Consider the following 20,253-nt stretch of genomic DNA (forward strand, 5'->3'; position numbering starts at 1 on the left):
AAAGTGTCATATTGATAAACGTTGCTGTAAGTTTTTTCCTTAGTGCTTGAGACACATTGTTTGGGATTGAAATATGTAAACGACTGGGGATTAATTCAAAATTAAATCCCAATACATCCACCAAAATGACATAATTAACATTTAATATTAATTCCTAATGTTTTTTCTGCAGTTCGCGACTTGTATCATACGAGAGGAAAGTTTTGATTTAAATAAAAAATCGATTTAAGTAAAAAATTCAACAAAAATTATATTTTAAAAAAATCATGATTTTTTCACCCTGGTCAACAGTCTCACACCCAAAAACAAATAAAAAGATCCACACTCGTCATATTATTTTGTCAAAAATAGAAAAAGGAGTATAGCTAGAATTATATTTATATTTGCGGGTAGTAACTTGCTTCTTTACAAAAATAAAATTAATAATACCCACAGAGAACATGCATCAATAAATAAATCAACATATAATATTATTCTGATCCTTAACACAAGCCCTCACATTCATACATCCAGTGGAGTATTTCGTTTGTGATTCTAGTGTCAGCAAAAATGCCTAGAACTAAAGGCGCTTTGGAGTTAACTGCCGCTCAAAAAGGCGAGATTATTGGCCGTGCTGCTAATGGTGAGAAATTGTCTCTCATTGCTAAAAAGTTTGGGTGTGATCCTAGAACCGTGAGAAAGTGACTGGATCGTCATAGGGAGCAGGGAAACAGATAATGGACTAAGTCAAGACCCAGAAGTGGAAGACCGCGGGCAACATCAGAGACTCAAGATGAAGCTCTCGTTGAAGAAGTACGTAACCATCCTTTGCGTCATCGGTCTGTGTTGAGAGACAAAGCTGTTGAACACTGGATGTTTACACAAGACAGTAAGGCAACGGTTTACCTCATAGCTCACAACCAGCTATGAGAACTATTTTGACAGATTACCACAAGTAAAGGCGTTCAGAATGGGCTAAGAAGAACGTGAGCTTTCCACAAGCCTATTGGGATCTCGTCATCTGGTCTGATAAGAAGGTGTTCCTCTCTGATGTGCAAGTGAGAATGATATTATACAGGCCACGCGGGACACATGTCATTCGCGCGGGTCTTCCACAACATGTCATTCGCACCGAACATTCAAGACGAATTTCAGCTCATGTTTGGGGCTATTTGACAGCTGAAGGTTCGGGCGAGATCGTTTCTGTTCCTGGACGAATGACAAGTGCGACTTCTATCCAAGTATTGGAGAATACACTGCTTCCGTCTCTACACGAACAATTTCCAGAACAAGAGGAATTCGTGTTTATGCAAAACAACACTGGTGTTCATACCTCGAGGCAAACTTAAGCATGGTTGGAAGATCATCCAGAGCTAATATGTATAGAATGGAATCCTCGATCGCCAGACCTTAACCCCATAGAACATCTTTGGGCGTTAATGGTTCAAGAATGGAAAGAACGTCGACAAGACCGTAACAAAGGAAACCTTGAGCCACATGTAATAGAACTCTGGAATAATTTCCAACAACATCCAACTATATTCTCGAATATTGTAGCTAGTATACCTAACCGTTTGGGTGACGTTATAGAAGCAGAAGGTGACTAGACAAAATACTAGAGTTCTTTCATTTCCAAATATTTGCCTTTAATTTATCTTTTCTTCTTTTGTTCAATGGTAAAGAAATTATACATTTCATTTTTGTTCTCAATTAAACTAAAAGACATTTGAAGCTGGATTAAATGTCTTACGTTTTCTTCATCAAATTCAACATTGATTTTATTTTCATCCCAAATAATGTCCAAGAGACCTCTGGAGCTAAAGTTAAATATTTTATTTCGTTTTTACAAAAAAATAGTTTTAATTTTATTTTTTTCCTAATTAATGCCCAAAAGACATTTGGGGCTAGAATTATATATTTTATTTCTTCTTTACAAAATAACGTTTTATCACCACTACTTGTGCTATGTGTTAAAGAAGCGAGCGATTTCTTTTCAACTTTTACATTTACATTATCTTTCTCTTCATCAGTTTCAGTCAATACCAACAATAGTAGTTCTTACACTTTCAAAAATAAAAGTTGCTTCATGAAAACAGGTTTAACAAAAGCACAGAACTTATCGTAAAATGTAATCTTGAAATTGGCTTAATTTCCCCCATCTCTCATGCGTGACAGCATAAACAATAGACCTAACTACAGCCTGAAAGAAAACATACCTACTATTTCATGAAAATTTGGGACTTTGGAGAAAAAATGTTAACAGTTTCACGAAATGAAATTAATTCACCTTTGTTTCCTCCAACTTCAACTCCAAACAATAACTTTATGCCTGTAATTTCAAACAAAACACATTATCTTCCACAAAACTCTAATTTGCACGAAATATTTCTTGTTTCATGACAAAAGGAATGAAATTTACTCCTTTATTATTGACCAATTATAATTCCAAACAGCGGAGATAATTGGGAACTCTCAAAATAATGTTTGGAATTTTGTAAAGTAACATGATTGGGAGGCGGCGATTGGTCATTCTTGACTGATTTTGCCCCTAAAAGTGTGGTTTGTTCATAAACTCCAAATTACATTCCCACCATATTCTTCGGTGGCTCAGTGGTAGAGCGTTCATCTCTGGTGTATGGGGTCGCGGGTTCAAACCCTGCTCCCGCCAAGTGAACTTTGTGGTGGACAAACACCGTATGCGTGGGTTTTCTCGGGGTACTCCCGTTTCCTCCCTCTTTCTTCATTCCACCATTTCATTCATTTCTCATAATCACCGTCTAATTTAGCCTAACCGGCATAACCGTGGGACGTAAAACTCACAGATTTCATTTCATTTTTTTCCCACCATATTCTTTAAAAATTAAATACTTTCTACAGAAGTTATACTGGATCTTTTTAAAACGGCAGGGTAAAGTAATTCAACCTCTAATTCTTGATAGCCGGCGTACTTCCGTCTCCTCCCACATAACCATTCCACCAAGTCTACCATCATAATTCACATCCCTCAATCATCCCCTTTAGTCTACAGGGCATAATCTTTGAACGTAAAATTGAAAAAGTTGATTTCATTTTTCTCTTCACCCCAATTGACTTCGTTTAATAGGGATGATAGAGAAGCACCAAAGAAAATATACGCCATATTGAATCAAATTGACTCAATATGGTGGAAGTTATTTTTAAAAATATTTTATTGTAATATTTTAATAACCAAGTTTCGAAGTTCAGAGGAACTTGGTCCCTTTTGCGCGCTTATCCATTGCCAATTTCACCCGCAACCAATTCGAATGATACGGATGGCTTAAAGTAAAAATAGGCTATATTTTGTCTAATCAAATGATCTTCAAATTGTTTCGCCTATAACACAAATTGTTTTATATGTGTATGTGCAAAGGGTGAGTGTTTTAGCTGTCACACCTTATTCTTGCTAGAGTTAAATCCCAAACAATAGGATTATTAGTTGAAACCATAAGCCAATTTTCATTAAAATGAAACCAAAACAATAAAAAATAGTTGTGGAACAGGCTAACGGCCGCACATACACACAAATGTCAGTTGAGTCGAATTGTAGCGCTTGTCTTTGATCAATTTCACTATGTTCCATAAAAATGGGATTTGTTTAAAGATATCTTCGCGGAACAGTTTTCAGTCAGGGACGAATAATTAACTTCCTCGGTATTGACTGATTTCAGCCCCAAGCAGTAGAATTGTGGGAAAGGCTGATAGAACATATACTTCATATTGTATTAGCATTTAATCACTTTTATGAATCTCGTACCGGCTCGGTATGTTGAGGTGTAGGGTCGGCTCACTTCAAGATTCGGCTCGGTGATGACTGAGTCGTCAGCCGAGCCGCTCGAGCCGTTGACAACACTACAGGCTGACACCTCAGGCTGCTTATCTACACCCACCGGCTTCCACTGGGCCACTGCGGCCCCCACATTTGTAACAGTTTGTAGTAATATTCATTATCTTCACCCACGGAATCAGCTATCCAGTTGCGATGATTAAATTATATATATGTATTTTATTTATTTATTTACTAAAATATTTACGATACAGCCAAAAGATCATTATTTTTGTAAAATGTTTATTATTTAAATGAAGCAGAATGAATATTCTACTTGGGCTTGGAACTTTCACTTGCTACACTTTTAATTGACTACTAATAGTTTATGCTCATTATTTCTGACAATTTTCTACAAATTACTTGCAGAGACTATTCGGAGTAAATGTTTTACTTAGTTTAGTCACATGTTATTTTAATATATAGGGTGCGGCAGAAATAGTTAAACGATGTTTTTTTTTTTTTTTTTGCAAATTAAATAGTTTAATGACCTTTTATGAACAAACGTTTTACATGTCTAGAATGTACACCTTGTCTCAAAAAGGTTGAGCGCATTCTTTACTGCTGTTCAACTTTGAGTATCTTCGGGAAAAAGTAAACCAGATTCGAACCTCCAAGCCAACCTTTGCAATCGGGAAAAATCTTGCAGATGTGTTTTTCTTCTTTTAAATATAATAAGACTTGTTAACAATTATATATAAAAGCAACATTGATTGAAATACTTAATGATACAATATTTCGAAACTTTGTATTAATGTCAGCACATGCTTGTTTGTCATTTTGCTCTCCATATTTAATGGAATATTTAGATACGTAAGCGAATCTTTCCATATGTAAAAGAATGGTGAAAGTTAAGACATAGAACATTATTCTCTACTGAGTACTAAAATAAAAGTCAAAGTAGAACATAAACAACGTTTGCAGTGGATATGTATGTAATTATTATCTTAAATACAGCTATATATCGCTAGAAGTATTCTCCGACGAGCGCTTGTGTTAGCTCAATGGTACGCCGTTGGATTTCAAATCGTAAGGTTGAGGGTTCGATTCCCATCTGAGCCAACGTTTTCTTTTATGAAATTCTATGCTTTTATGAAATTTTCTTTTATGCAATGCATGAAATATTATATAAAATAATTACATTAAAATACGTCAGTTGTATATATATATAACATATAATCATTGCAGAACATAGTGATTACTATGTTTAAAATATAACAGGGGTTCACAGTACGTTGGCATTCTATGATATATATGAATGTTGCATACAAATTAAGAAAATAATATCATCAGAATGAATAAATTATGTAGTGTATTTATTTGCAACTATTTGTCATCAGAAGTTACTTCTGAATTTTCTCATTACAGCAAGTGATTTACACTTTCTGAAAGGTAAGGAGACTATGCGGGTATAAACAGAAATTATTATACAAACTCCAATCTTCGTTACAGACACAAAACTCACGATCAACAAAACCATGTAAACAGGAAATTTACGAACACGAAGTCATGTCTAACAGACTTATTTATACTCCAGAAAGAAGGCAGAATAGGATTTCTTTCCAAAGGATTTCAGTTCAATAATCTGCAAGCCTTTTGTATATGGATATGGTCCCTTTCTCTCCGCCTCTTATATATATATATATATATATATATATATATATATATATATATATATATATATATATATATATATATATGTTGTGTGTGTGTATGTTCCATCATGTTAACGAACTTCCTATATATAGTTCTTACAGTCTAAAAAAGTACTCTCGGGGTAAGCTATTGGGAGTTGGAGGGGATATATATAAAGTAAAAGCGATCGATATTAGTGTTGAATCCATAGTTCTCGTTGTTGCAGGTATTAATAATGACAACTCCGAAAGCGTTAAACTCCAAATTTAATTCTCATCGTAAAGCTCCTTTGTGGTTAAGCGTATAGCATACACGCTTTCGGCGTGGGAGACCCAGATTCGGCCCCCAGCGAGAGCTCATGTAGTTCGGATTCTACGTTAATTAGTAGGTCTACGTCTCATATAGCCTCACTGTTGACGGGACGTTAAACTCAAAATTAATTCAATCGATTCAAAACCCATTATTATGGCGGGCGATAAAGGATGAAAAATAAAATGTCTCAAGTGACTGAGATTAGTGTCAAATCCATAGTTTGAGTTCGTGACACTATTACAAACACAATGTCATTTAATGCCATATTTTTGTGAGCGACTATGCCACCTGGATTTTGAATTTACAGGAGCAACATCGAAAACATTGCTCACACAGCTCTAAATGTTTGAAGTATGTATACGTGTATATTCCAGCGAAACTCCGGAATGTCTGGAGCAACTTTTACCTAACATGGGAGACATATTATTTTCAACCGAAGAAAAAAAAATAATGTGGAAATCAGATACCTCAAGGGATGGAAGTTGGGAGGAGTGACATGTAAAGGTAGTGTAAAATGACTCATTGTAGAATGTTATCCATTGTTTTCTAGGTCGTTGAGATGAGTAGTGAGGCACTCAATGGCGTTATATCCAAATTCATCCCCATCTTCACAGAATGAGGGGCTTGGACATATGATTAATAAAATGTAAAAACTTACTTAAGTATTTGTCGAAGTATTAGTTTTCTGGGGTCGCAAAAGCGTTTCTAATAACTTTGGAATGTAATTTGAAACCACTTCAAGATGGGCTCTTTAATCGTATCAATTTCTCACCTTAAGGGTGAATTACCATCTCAACTAGTATATGTATCAAGCTAGCCTTCGCAATCGAGAAAAAATGTGTAGATGTATGTTTCGTCTTTTAAATGATATAGTTAATGTAAAATCAGAGATTGAGTTGATCGGTGGGTCAAATGGGTCAAGATTTGTGAGTGGGTCAGTGGATCGTAGGTCAACAAGGCGTGACCCACTGTGAAACACCATCACTGTGACTCACACTGACCCATTGACCCACCAACCCATTAGCTCAGTGTCTTCTAGATAGCATTTTCTGAACACTGGCAAGTTTGTCTAGATTTTACTTTCAAGTCCTCCATTATTCTTCTTTTTTTTTTCATATGGTTGTAATGAAAAGAGAAGTTCAGGCTCTTTTGGATTTTGATATTTCCAGTTGTAACAATGGCAATAGGACTAACTACTTGGCTTTTGAGATGCAGGCTGTGAGTTTTTAGAGTAGCTAACTATTGAAAAAAATGGTTTATTACAAATATAACCTCTTTAGCCAGTAGAGAGGATGGCGTGGATCATTGATCAAACTTAATGACGATGTATTTTAGTGAGTCGGAGTTGGTCACAATGGTTCAGAGTTTGTTTATAGTTGGTGGTGGGTCAGAGTGGGTCACGTTAGGTGTTGAGTCATTGTGGCTCACGGTGGGTCGTGGGTCACGATGTGTGGTGGGTCAGTATGTTGTGGATCAAGGTTTCATTGACCCACACCATCTCTGGTCAACATTGCACTAAAGAGGAGAGGCTCCGAAGGTGCGCGTCGGCGATTTTCTCTAATTTTGCACATATATAGTACCCCACTAGAAAGCAATAAATCTCAAAACGGTTAACAGTACTATCTCACAACTCGAGATAGAAGGATTTGTTTGATTGGCTAAATTAAGACCTCAATAATTTATCCTTCTACAAGCGAGATTTTCTTCATCGTTTCCGTGGCGAAGTCAGAAGAATATGCGGCAAGTAAACTTAAGGTTGAAGGTTCGCGCCCACCTTGGGATACTTCCACTTTTTTCCCTAGTGTTTTTTACACTCACCTGAATATAAACAAATCAAGCATATGGGCGATTAACATATTTTAGGGAAGGAATTTTGTGGTTCGTTGGCGTTTCGTCGAGTCTCTGCCCCTGGTGATATAATTTTCAAAACCGAAGTGGGTCCACCACGGATCGTAGCTGCGGGATCACCAACTTTTGGCGAAAAGTCGCCAGTTGCGCATCTGTGGTCCACTGACGCTTACGGCATGGGGGCTTGTATGTGAAAACTAAAAGAATAAAGAAGCATGGTATCCATGAAGTCCGTTGACACTAATAAAAGTCTGAAACGATGAAACAGATGTAAACACCGGAAAACATGTATTTTATAATTTCAAAGGTACCCCGTGTCGAGCAAAGAGATTTGCCCCAAGGTTCCCCGGAGGGTCTCAGGAGGGGTGCAACTCAAAATTTGAAAATGGCAAGGGTAATTAAGTAGTATGTCATTTAAAAGTATTACTAAAATTTATAAAATATAGTAAGAGACTCGAGTCTTTATGGTAACTTGTGCAAAATAGCGAGCGTTCAAGATGGTAATAAATCCTTCATTGAAAACTCCGTGACCACCTCTACAAATGTGAAACTGTGAAACTATCCAGAAGAGGTAAACACTTGTCTTACAATTGCAAAAGTATAATACACCAAGGTAAAACAAGAAGCGACCCATTATGGGTTTATTACATCACTAATATTAAATTCTACGTTCCACGATTGTGTCTTTAAGCTAAAGGACAGGGTGATTGCTATTTATGAAATTAATGGTAGAATACAGAATAATGGTAGAATACCCACCACCAACTATGAACCACTCAGAACCATTGTGACCAACTCCGACCCACTAACGTAGTCAACTCTGACCCATGATCCACGTCCTTCTCTCCATTGACTAAAGAGGTTACACTTGAAATAAAACAAGACTGTGAAATTTTCACTTATCGGAGTTTGAAACGCTCGCTCAAGCACCGCTCTGTTACAATACCGGTGGGTCTGACCTTTACGATATACAATGGTAAAATGTTTTTTCATCTTCCAAATTAAGATGAATTTAAATTTATCATATATAATTATTTCTTTCTTGTCTTACATATACATTTCAGTAGAAAACATGATGAAATTTGAAAGTATCAAATCAAGATAAAGTAAACCAACGTAAGAAAAAAGAAATAAAAACTAGTTTTCCATATAATTAAGCATACCGCACTAATTTAAAATGCTCATGAAATTAAGCTTGGAATACAAATGTTATGTCCATTTTTCTCACAACTTTACTGTTTGATTGCCTTATGCTCTAAATGATTCATATATAAAACACCAGCTTCAGCAATTATTATAATAGAAAGCAGTGGGTATAAAATGCAAATGAGTGTAGTTTTCATTTCTCAATTAGTTTCTCAACTAATATCAATCGTTTTCGATAATTTTTACAAATCAACCCACTACCAATTTTCAATATATATAAAATCCCTCCCCGCTCATAAAATACGTTTTTAAAAATGCCAGGACACTTTTATTTTTAATAAAGAGTTATATACTGAATTTCAGCTCTCTAAGTTGAACGGCTTGTAAGATACTCAGTTTTTTGCAAAAATTCGGACACCTACTCCCCACTAAGGATATATGTTATAATGAAAGTGATATGAAAGTATGATAACTTTCCAGTTGGGATTGGGACCTGATTATATACCAAATGTCATTCCATTTGACTTTGCAATTTGACCGTGATAATCACGCAGGCATAGTTACTTTCAGTTTTTTATACTAGGTGTAATAATTCATATATTACAGGTGATTCTTTTCTTTTCCAGCAGTTAGCTCCTCTAAAAGCTCACAAGCTGTATCTCAAAATTGAACTCCTCTTGCTATTGCCACTCTTACAAATATCAAAATCCAAAAAATGACTGAACTTTTTTCATTAGAAACAAATGAAAAAAGAAGAAAAATGGAGATCTTGAAAGTAAAACGTAGACAAGCTCACCAGTATTGAGAAGATGCTGTCTACAATGCACTGAACAGAATGGGGCGGTGGGTGGTTGGGGGTCGTTTCGTCCGAAGATATTTCGTCCTAAGAATTTTCGTCCAGAGACATTTAGTGCAAACACATTTGGTCCAGGGACATTTGGTCCAAAGGGCAATTTGTCCAAAGAACATTTTGTCCAAAAGACAATTGGTCCAAAGGACATTTCGTCCAAAAGACATTTGGTCCATAGGACATTTCGTTCAAAAGACAATTGGTCCAAAGGACATTTCGTCCAAAACACAATTGGTCCAAAAGACAATTGGTCCAAAGGACATTTCGTCCAAAACACAATTGGTCTTAAAGATATTTGATCCAAAGGACATTTCATCCAAAAGAAAATTGGTCCAAGGGACATTTCGTCCAGGGATATTTAGTTCAAAGCACATTTTGTCCAAAGAATATTTGGTCCGGTAACGCTTGAGGGTCAAGGGTTTGCTTCTATTAGAAGAGTAAAAGTGATGCATATAACATTATGACTCACAAGTAATACATCCCAAGTGTAACACTCCAATTTTGAAAAAAAAAATTAGGCAGGTAGATACTACACATAAAATAAACGAATACGTGTTTTTTTGCAGAAAAGTGGTTTTAGGGGGGGCAAAAGCCCCTACTCAAAATTTTGAAAGTTGACGCCCGAAAGGAAAGAAGAAGTGAACCGAAGTGAACGAAATTGTGCACAGATATTGCAGACGTAAAATGAGGGAATACGTGTTTCGTATTTTCCTGGAAAAATGGCTATGTGAGGCACAGACCCCCTCCAAACCTTTGATCACGAAATATGAAAAGTACTTTTAACAGTATGTCAGTGTGTGTAAAGAACATGAAGAATTGCAACGGAACTTTGAGTAGGGACAATACAAAATAAATAAATGAACACGTTTTTTTATTTTCTGCGGAAGAACGGTTTTAGGAGCAAAAGCCCCTATCCAAAAGTTTGAAACTTGAGGCCTGAAAGGTCACAAGAAATGAACCAAAGTGAACGAAATTGTGCACAGATATTGTAGACGTAAATTGAGGTAATTGGGTTTCGTATTTTCCTGAAAAAAGAAAAAAAAGCGGTTGCGTATATCACGGACCTTTTAAACTGTTGATTACGAAATGTCAAAAGTGCAAATAATTATACATCAGAGGTTCTTAAAGAGTATGGAGAATTGCAGCGAAACCTCGTATAGATACAATTCACAAAACAATAAACGAAACGTGTTTTAGTTTGTGCGAAAAAACAGTGTTGGGGCGTAGGCCTCCTCCGGAAAAAAGTAAATATTACCGTAATAGCGCAGGAAGTAGTGGACCAAAGCAAATGAAATTGTGGGTAGACATTTTAGAGACCCTATGCAAAATAAGGTCTTTCGTGTTTCTGAAGTGTCCCTATCCGCTTTGCTTCAAATTTGGCACATCAACAGCAAACAGGAAATTAATCGACACGTGTTTTTGTTTATGCGGAAAATCATTGTAAGGGTTAAACGTGCCTCCTGAAATGCTATAAAATACGCTATACTGTTTGTGCTTGTTGTTGATCTGTCAAATTTTAAGAAATCAGATGCAGACACTTGTGAAACACGAAATACCTTATTTTACGCATCCAATATCTATATACAATTTCATTCGTTTCGGTCCACACCTTCCGCCACTCAACGCCTCGGTCCGCTCAAAAGTTTTTTTCTTTTCAGGAAAATACAATATCTGTGTACAATTTCATTCACTTCGGCCCACTTCTTCTTGGCTTTCGGGCGTAAACTTTCAAAAGTTTGGGTGGAAGTTTTTGCACCCTATAACCCTTTTTTCGCAGAAAATGAAAAACCCGTGTTCATTTATTTTTGTGTATTGTCCATACACAAAGTTTCGTTGCAATTCTTCATGTAAATTTAGGCACTTCTGACATACTATTAAAAGCCCTTTTGATATTTCATGAGCAAAGATTTGGAGGGGTCCGCGCCCCACCCAACCTTTCTTTCTAGAAAAACACGAAACCCGTATTCCCTCATTTTTCGTCTACAATATCTGTGCACGATTTCATACATTTCATTCCACTTCTTCTTGCCTTTCGGCGACAATTTTCAATATTTTGGGTGGGGGCTTTTGCCCCCTAAAACCGTTTCTCCGCAGAAAATAAAAAACACGTATTTATTTATTTTATGTGTAGTATCTGCCTGCCAATTTTTTATCAAAATTGGAGTGTTACACTTGGGAAGTGTTACTTGTGTACTTATTATTTCTAAAGGAAATTTTGAAATAGAGATTTATTCCGCAATTTTCTTTTCGATAAAACAAATATATGCTGAGATATTCAGGAAAAACGTAAACGCCTGAAAACTAAATGGCCACCTTTCTTTGCTTTCATTATTAATTTTACAAAAATACAGTTTTAGCTTCGCAGAAATACAGTTGTAGCTTCGTTGGTTAAGGAATTCACCTCCCAAAATGATAAACAACCCTTTGAAGAGCATACTCCCTCTTCATTTGCGGACAACATTGCCTCCGCATGGTCATGTCAATCTTGTATTTGGTTTGAGACTTTGCAATGGATATCTTAAATGTACTGTGCTGTACCGAGAAAATTAATATGAAAGCAAAACTATATACTATATTTGCATAAGGAGTAACACTGAAATAAAAATACAAGACAATTAACAATTCTGGTTTGTCATACAACTCACTAATTATGTAGAAACGTCTGCCGAAGTTACACACTATCAATAGTCTACGAATAGAAACCAGACTTGTGGTTAACCTGAAAAGATACGTATATTCTACACGGAATGTTCTAACTTTCATCTTATATTTGTCAATCACTTTTCACAATGTTGCAGCCAAGAATGTGACTGTTTAAGAGTATTATCTTTGGACTAAGAATATATTTCACACATGTGTATTTTTCTATTCTCAGTATTTCTTCAAATATACTTGGCACATAATTTTTCACTTTTGTAACACATGGGTTTGAATACCTAATATTTAACTTACTCAAATTTAAACTCCATTAATTTTAGTAACCGGTACTTATTTTAGAACTATTTCATTCACAACATGAAAATTTTAGATGCCATGTTAGCAGTTATTACAGCAACATACTTCACACTGCAACCTTTCCCTCACTCCTGTTGTTCGGCCAACTTGTTTTCAGGCGTTTACATTTTTCTGAATATCTCAGCATTATTTGTTCCGACGAAATGAAAATTGAGGAATAAATCTCTATTTCAAATTTCCTTTAGAAATAAGTAGCTACTGAGCTACTGAGGCATAATGTTATATGTATCACTTTTACTCTTCTAATAGAAACAAACCCTTGACTCCCAAACGTTACCGGACCAAATGTTCTTTGGACGAAATGTGCTTTGAACTAAACATCCCTGGACGAAATGTCCTTTGGATCAATTGCCTTTTGGACGAAATGTCCTTTGGACCAATTGTAATTTGGACGAAATGTCCTTTGAAATAATTCTCCTTTGGACGAAATGTTATTTGGACCAAATCTCTTTGGATTAAATGTCTCTGGACGAAATGTGCTTTGAACGAAATATCTTTGGACTTAAACGGTGAACACCCGGTGGGCCAGTGTGAGTCACGGTGAGTGGTGTTTCGCAGTAGGTCACCTCCTTTTGACCCACGATCCACTGACCCACTCACAAATCTTGACCCATTTCACCCACTTACCAACCGACCCACTGACCCACTCCATCTTTAATTTTAACATATCTTGTTTCATATAAAAGACGAAACATACATCCACATAATTTTTTCATCGATTGCGAAAGTTGGCTTAATATCATAGTTGTAATGGTAATTTCTTCTTAAGGTGAGAAATTAATATTATTAAAAAAGCCCATCTTGAAGTGGGTACAAATTACCTTCCAAAGTTATTAGAAACGCTTCCTCACCCCGAAAACTATGAATTCGACAAATATATAAGTATTTTTTGAGATTTTATTTTTAGCTCTCGCAGGCCATCATCCTGTGAAGATGGGGATGAATTTGGATGTAACCTCCATTGGTTGCATCACTATCCATCTCAACGAACGAGAAAATTATGGATAAAACACTAAGATCAGTCGTTTTACATTATTTTTACATGTCACACTTCCAAACTTCCGTAACTTCATACTACTACAATATTTTCTTCTTAGATTGAAAGTAATATGTCCCCCAAGTTTGGTAAAGGTGGTCCCAGACATTCCAGAAATACGCTGGAATATTCATTTATACAGGAACATTAAAATACATAGAACTGTGCGAGCAATGCCTTCGATGCTGCCCTTGTAAATTAAAAATCAGGCTGACATATTCGTTCAGAAGTGTAGCTATTTATCGCGGTGATAACGAAACCATGAACTCTACACTAATATCGGTCGTTTTGAATCATTGTATATGTTACTCCCTTCGAATCTCCTTATTAGATGTGCTGGAGAATCTTACTCCTACTGGAAGTTGAACTTAAACTTAAAGGTCATCAGAACTGCTACCAATGAACTTGGGGACCATGCAAAATATGGCCTGTATACTAACATTGGTCATTTTAAATTATTTCTACATGTCACAAATTTCACACACTCATTCATTGTGTTAATGAGGGCTTAACTTACATGGCATCGGAAGTGCCACTCTTTATCTAAGAGACCCCCAAAATTATAGATTCGACACTAATGTAGGTCTTTTTTTATATAATTTTGATGTCAGCCCCTTTCATTCGTCCTAGGACAGCAAACGGATACTGCCACCGCTAGGACTAAATTTGGTCTTAAATGGCATTAAAATTTCTACCAATTAATTTAGCGAACAGTGCTGCATTTAGAAGCTCGGCGTCCCTACGCACTTTTGCTCTCGGCGCTCCCAATAACTACATATTTCTCCGCCCCTTGATCCCTAACTCACAAATAAAACTTAATTCGAATATGCTTAATTAGTGAATTTATTGCAGTTAAATACCACTCACTACATGCTACAGCTACAACTACGTAACAAAAAATAACAAATGTGAAACATGTGCTGAATTATTTTTAGATTTTTTACGCTATTATTAAATATATTAGAATAGTAAAAGAGGATTGCTCATGAAATAGTATATTTTCTCTCGATTTTTTAAACTTTTTCATACGAAAAAAAATAAAATTTTAAACTTTGCGCTCTTCAAATATGTTGCCCTCTAGGCACGGGCCTAGTTGGACTAATGGGAAATGCGGCACTGAAAACTTACGCTTCGGCTCTAATATCGGTTGATTTCGATATTTTTTTGTCGCTACGTAACCACCCTGAGTGCTAATGGGAGCTTAATTGGACTTGAATTGAAAGTAGAACTGTTTACCTAAGCGACCACGAAACTATGGATTCGATACCAATATCGATCCTTTTCTAGCATTTTTGATATGTATCCCGACAGTACTCTTTTCCAGATTGTAAGAAATATGGTTAAAATTGCTCTAGACATATCAGAATTATGTCGAAACACACACATACATCCACTTTCATATATATATATATATATAAATACAGAGTGAGCGAGCGAGAAAGTGAGAGAGAGCGACCAAAGGCATCACCACTTCCACATTACAAAAGCATATATAGGTATTGAATTGAAAATATATGTAAAGACCTTCTGCTGTGGCATGCTTCTTAAGGACAATTCCAGTCTGCTCACGTGATCTTTGGGGTTCGTGAATTTCTTGCGAGCGTTCCGACTTTGGATTCTCTGTTTATACCCTCTTTTTATGCCTCGGATATTTTTTCAAGAATGTCAATGACATGCCGTAATACGAATGTTGAGAAGTAACCTCTATGACAAATAGCTGCAAATAAATACACTACATAATTTATTTATTGCGATTATATTATTTTCTTAATTTGAATTTATCATTCACATATATCATAGAATACCAACGTACTGTGAACACCTGTTATATTTTAAACATAATAATCACTATGTTCTGCAATGATTATATATATATATATATATATATATATATATATATATATATAACTGACGTATTTTAATGTAATTATTTTATATAATTTTTCATGCATTGTGGAAAATAGAATTTCATAAAAAAATGTTGACTCAGATGGGAATCGAACCCTCAACCCTGAGACAAGGTGTACATGCAAAAGCATTACATATGGTAACTACGTCTTGAAAATTATGTCAATGAGGTGTGCACCATGCTTATTCAAACAGATATTTGCACGTCGCTTCACAACACTCAGCTCGTTGAACCATGTCCAGCGGGGCTTGGTGGATTGCATGGTGAATGGATTCACGCAAATCATGTAATGTTGCAGGTTTTGTTGCATACACTTGTTGCTTCAAGTAACCCCATAGGATGAAGTCACATTTCGATAGGTCAGGCGAGCGTGCAGGCCAAGGAACATTGCCGCGACGAGACAACCCGTCCTGTAAACATCCTCCTAACAATGTTGATCGATGCAATTGCTGTGTGTGACGTGGCCCCGTCTTGTTGGAACCACATCTGTCTAAGGCGACGCCTTCGTAGTTCTGGGAGTAAAAAGTTTTCGAGCATGTCTACATACCGAGCACACATGACAGTTACAGTGTTACCATCCTCGTCGTTGAAAAGTATGGTTCAATATTCCCATCAAAATAAACACCACACCATACTGTTACTTTAGGGCTATGACGGGCACTTCATGCATCAACCTTGGATTTCTGGGCGCCCAGTAACGGAAATTCTGCTTATTTACACACTCATCAATGTGAAAATGAGCCTCGTCGGACATGATAAACCTCTGTAGAAAGTTTGGGTTCTCATTAATCATTTGCAACAGCGTATTGCAGAATTGTACGCAAGCATTAAAATCCTCAGGAAGCAACTTGTAAATCATCTGAATTTTGAATGGGTGGAAGTGTATGACCTGGTGTAATATTCGCCGCACACTCCTATCTGACATGTCAAGTGACACAGCATGCCAACGAGCTAAACGCCTTGGACTTCTAATTAATGCTCCTCGAACCCTCTCTATATTGCCTGGTGTTCTCACTGAACGTCGACGACCTGAGGATTTCTTTAATATTGCAGAAGACGAAGCTTGGAACTTTTTCACCCAATTAAGAATAGTTTGTCGTGTCGGTACCTGTCCATTTCTGCCAATGTTAAAATGACGCCGATACTTACGTAATTGTTGCAGAGCCTTTGTTCTTGAAGAAACACTCAACTGCGAAAGAGCGATGTTCGTTAGACCAACGCTCCATGGCTACTGACGGAAGGCTTACGTAGTTCTTCCAATACTGCGCATGCGCACGGAATAGTCGAGCAAACCTACATGCATATGCAATGCTTTGAACCGCTTTACAAAACAAAACAACAATGATCACGTTATTTATCGGGTTACGTTTTCTATGTTCATTTTACATCGTCTAACTATTTCTGCCGCACCCTTTATTTTAAATATATTTTATTTTATTCTTTTTGTTTAATAAGTATAATTATATTTTTCTTTCTTTTCCTATGGAAATTAACAATTCTCATTTTTCTTTTTATTATGGGAATAAGGAAAAATATTCTGAACATTTTTAAAGCACTTAACGCCAAGACGTTGATAAATATGCTATTTTATTTCGTTATCTGTGTGATATATGGGATATATTTTTCTTTCATATATAGGAGAATTAACGTTTCACTTTAGTCTCGTAAGGAAATTAGAAAAATGGATGTTCATAACAGCATCGGTTTCAAACACTTAATGTCAAGGAGCAGATATACTATTCTATTTTGTTCTCCCCATGAAATAAGCATAGCTTTTTTTCTTTCTTTCTTTCTTTCTTTCTTTCTTCATGGTGGCCCTTCAGACATACCTAGACGATAGCCAGTAGTTTGCCTGAAGGCATAACGTTGCGTAGCAAACAACTCGGTTCGACACGTGCCAATATCCCTACCTTCTGAATAGAGTTGGAAGTCATTTTTATTGAAAAAAACGTGTTATGAACGATTTTAAAAAAATAAAAAAAATCCTTCGGCCGGGTTTGCACTCATGCCAAAAGCAATTCTTGTTACAAGCCTACAACGCTAGCGCGCACGACCATGAAGACCGATAGTAACAAGTGTACGATTTCTGTTATATACATAGGTATAGGCTACGTAGTAACATACGGATAACCCCAACCAGAATCGTGTATTTAGTTGCTACTTCCGGGAGTACTCTCCCGAGCAAGATCTCAACAACCTAGTCCAAGCTAGAGGTTAACTATGTCAATAAAATTCATTTCAAACGGTTCACCCATTTTTCGTTATGATAGACAACGCATTTTTCATTTATATACTATGTAGATATACGTTAATAGTATTCTTACCGTCTTTTTTATTTAAGTTATTTATTGATATAAAAATGATGTATTAACTTTAATATTTAACAATATCATACAAATTTATCGTGCGTACGACGACGTGTCGTCATCCTCAGGTCTGTTCCGGTCATGCCGGGATACGAGTGTGATTGCTTCCAGGTCACGAAATTCGTAACCTATTATCACTGCTTCAAAATACCAGTAAAATAATAGGGTATGTTCTAACCACAACGGGTAGGAACTGACTGTGGTTAGATTTTTTCCCTAAAAACGGAGCTCGATTCTCAGTAGAAGCCTATGGTTTCTGATCCCACGTTAAGCTGTAAGTCCATGTCTCATATAGCCTCGCTGCTGAATGGGAAGCTAAAGTAAAATCAACTACTACAACTAATAACAAACATTCCACAAAGAGCTCTGCAGACCATTTTGTTCATAATAAATATTTTTTTCATATCAAACAGAGCAACCATAAATGTATAATTACAAGCATTCTATTAAGATCTTCCGAAGAATTCAGAAACCTAAGAAAACAAAAAAGAAAACAAGAAACAAACAAACAAACAAAAACGATTTGGGTATGAACTTCTACCAAACATAAGTTCTTGCAAGCGAAGTAGTTATTCAAGGTTTAAAGTTCTTAACATATTTCATATTCTCTCGAGAATAAAATTCAATGTGTATATTTCAAGGTGAAGTGTCCATATCTGTTCAAGAAACTTGTATTTCAGAATCTACTGGCAAGATTATCCCTAACTTCAAATACCCTGCATTTCATTCAGTTTATGGTATTATAAAACATTGCTTAGTTCCATTATAAAATTGTTCATAACATTTGTCATATTATTTTCGATATTTTATATATATATATATATATATATATATATATATATATATATATATATATATATATATAGTTTCATTTCATTATATAACGAATTGTAATCCCATAGTGAAAATTTGAACAATAATCTCTGTTTTGTTAAGGACTAAAAGATGAGAATTTTATATTAAAAACGAAAAAAACAAAATTAGTGATATTTAGCTCCAGAAATAGGGATGATGGAAGTCAATGTGCTGATCACACACAAAACAGCTGAAATTCATTTCGTTGACCATATTCAATTTATTTTGAGCTGTAATCTTATTCATAGTTTTTTAAACAGTCAAATCTAGAAGTTTTACCCTTTAAAAATTCTACTTCATTTTTTCGCTTGACAAGAAAAAAATAAATAAATACTTGCAGAATACCTGATCAATAATAAAATAAAAAAGGAAAAATAGCCTCACGAAGATTCGAACACGGGTCGCCGAAATGGGAAGTCTGCACTGATCCATTTTTTAAGATAATTTATTGTAACTCAAGAATCAATAACATTCAAGTGGTTATGCTTTTCTCACAAAAAAGGAAGTTACGAGAACAATGGGTTGGCTATAAAATTTGCAAATAGCTTATTACGTACATCCTTTGCTAATTTGGAGTATTCTTTTTGTAAATACTGTACATAGAAGGCTCCCCCTGCTTCTAAGTTGAAATTAAAAATATATTTGACGGTCGTTCCTATATACCAATTGGCACTATGTTGTTTACTAACGTGATGAAAACGATAATCAGGTCTTAAAACTATGCTAATATTTATATTGCGTTCCGAACTACGAGTGAGAATGGCTAAAAAGTGACGTAACTGAGACCAGATTTTTGTGGATTCCATACATGTCGTGATTCTATGAATCAACGTATCTGTATTGTTACAGCTATTGCAAAGAGCATCAGGACTAAAACCATATTTGTTTCTCTTTTCTTTAGTATCAATAACATTATGGACAATCATAAACCAGATAGATTTGCTGGCAACACTCAAGGTCGAGTCATTGATATTGGCCCAAATATTGGACCAATTACACAAGCACTCATCTATCACAATTTTAGGTGGGACATATAATCTAGTCATTTTAAAAACATACAGCTTTTTACTACTTAAAGTTTTAAAATCAAAAAGCTGAGACAGATATATATAATCACACAAAACAGTTTCCAAGTACTTACAGCTTTAAGAGAGGTCAGCCATACACAGGGGTAGACTCGTGTCTGTTCGTGCTAATACGTAAGTGAGCAGTTGTTGTGTTATACTATTAGCTTCGTCTCTGTACAAGGTCATTGAGCGAATAACATACAAACTTGCAGCTTTTTCTTGCACATTGAACAGACCGATGCCACCTTATGATTGTAAACAACACATTACATCATATTTAACACGAACGACCTGATGTTTCCATAGAAACCAACCACATAAACTTTGAATTTGTTTTCCTATGAGTTGAGGCATAGGTAATACATTTGCCAAATACCAGATTTTGTTTAAG

At 35.8% G+C, this 20,253-nt stretch overlaps 1 protein-coding gene across 1 annotated transcript in view; it reads right to left on the bottom strand.

Annotated features, from left to right (window-relative positions):
* LOC145674667 (uncharacterized) overlaps positions 1–19,987 on the bottom strand; it is a 271,952-nt gene extending 251,965 nt beyond the window's left edge. Inside the window, exon 1 of the mRNA XM_081744892.1 lies at positions 19,937–19,987. The gene's annotated coding sequence lies outside the window, so the exon portion shown is untranslated. The remainder of the gene's footprint in view (positions 1–19,936) is intronic.
* Positions 19,988–20,253: the final 266 nt, after the last annotated feature.

This window comes from Thermobia domestica, chromosome 17, assembly GCF_964235325.1.
Source record: "Thermobia domestica chromosome 17, izTheDome1.hap1.1, whole genome shotgun sequence".
NCBI lineage: Eukaryota > Metazoa > Arthropoda > Insecta > Zygentoma > Lepismatidae > Thermobia > Thermobia domestica.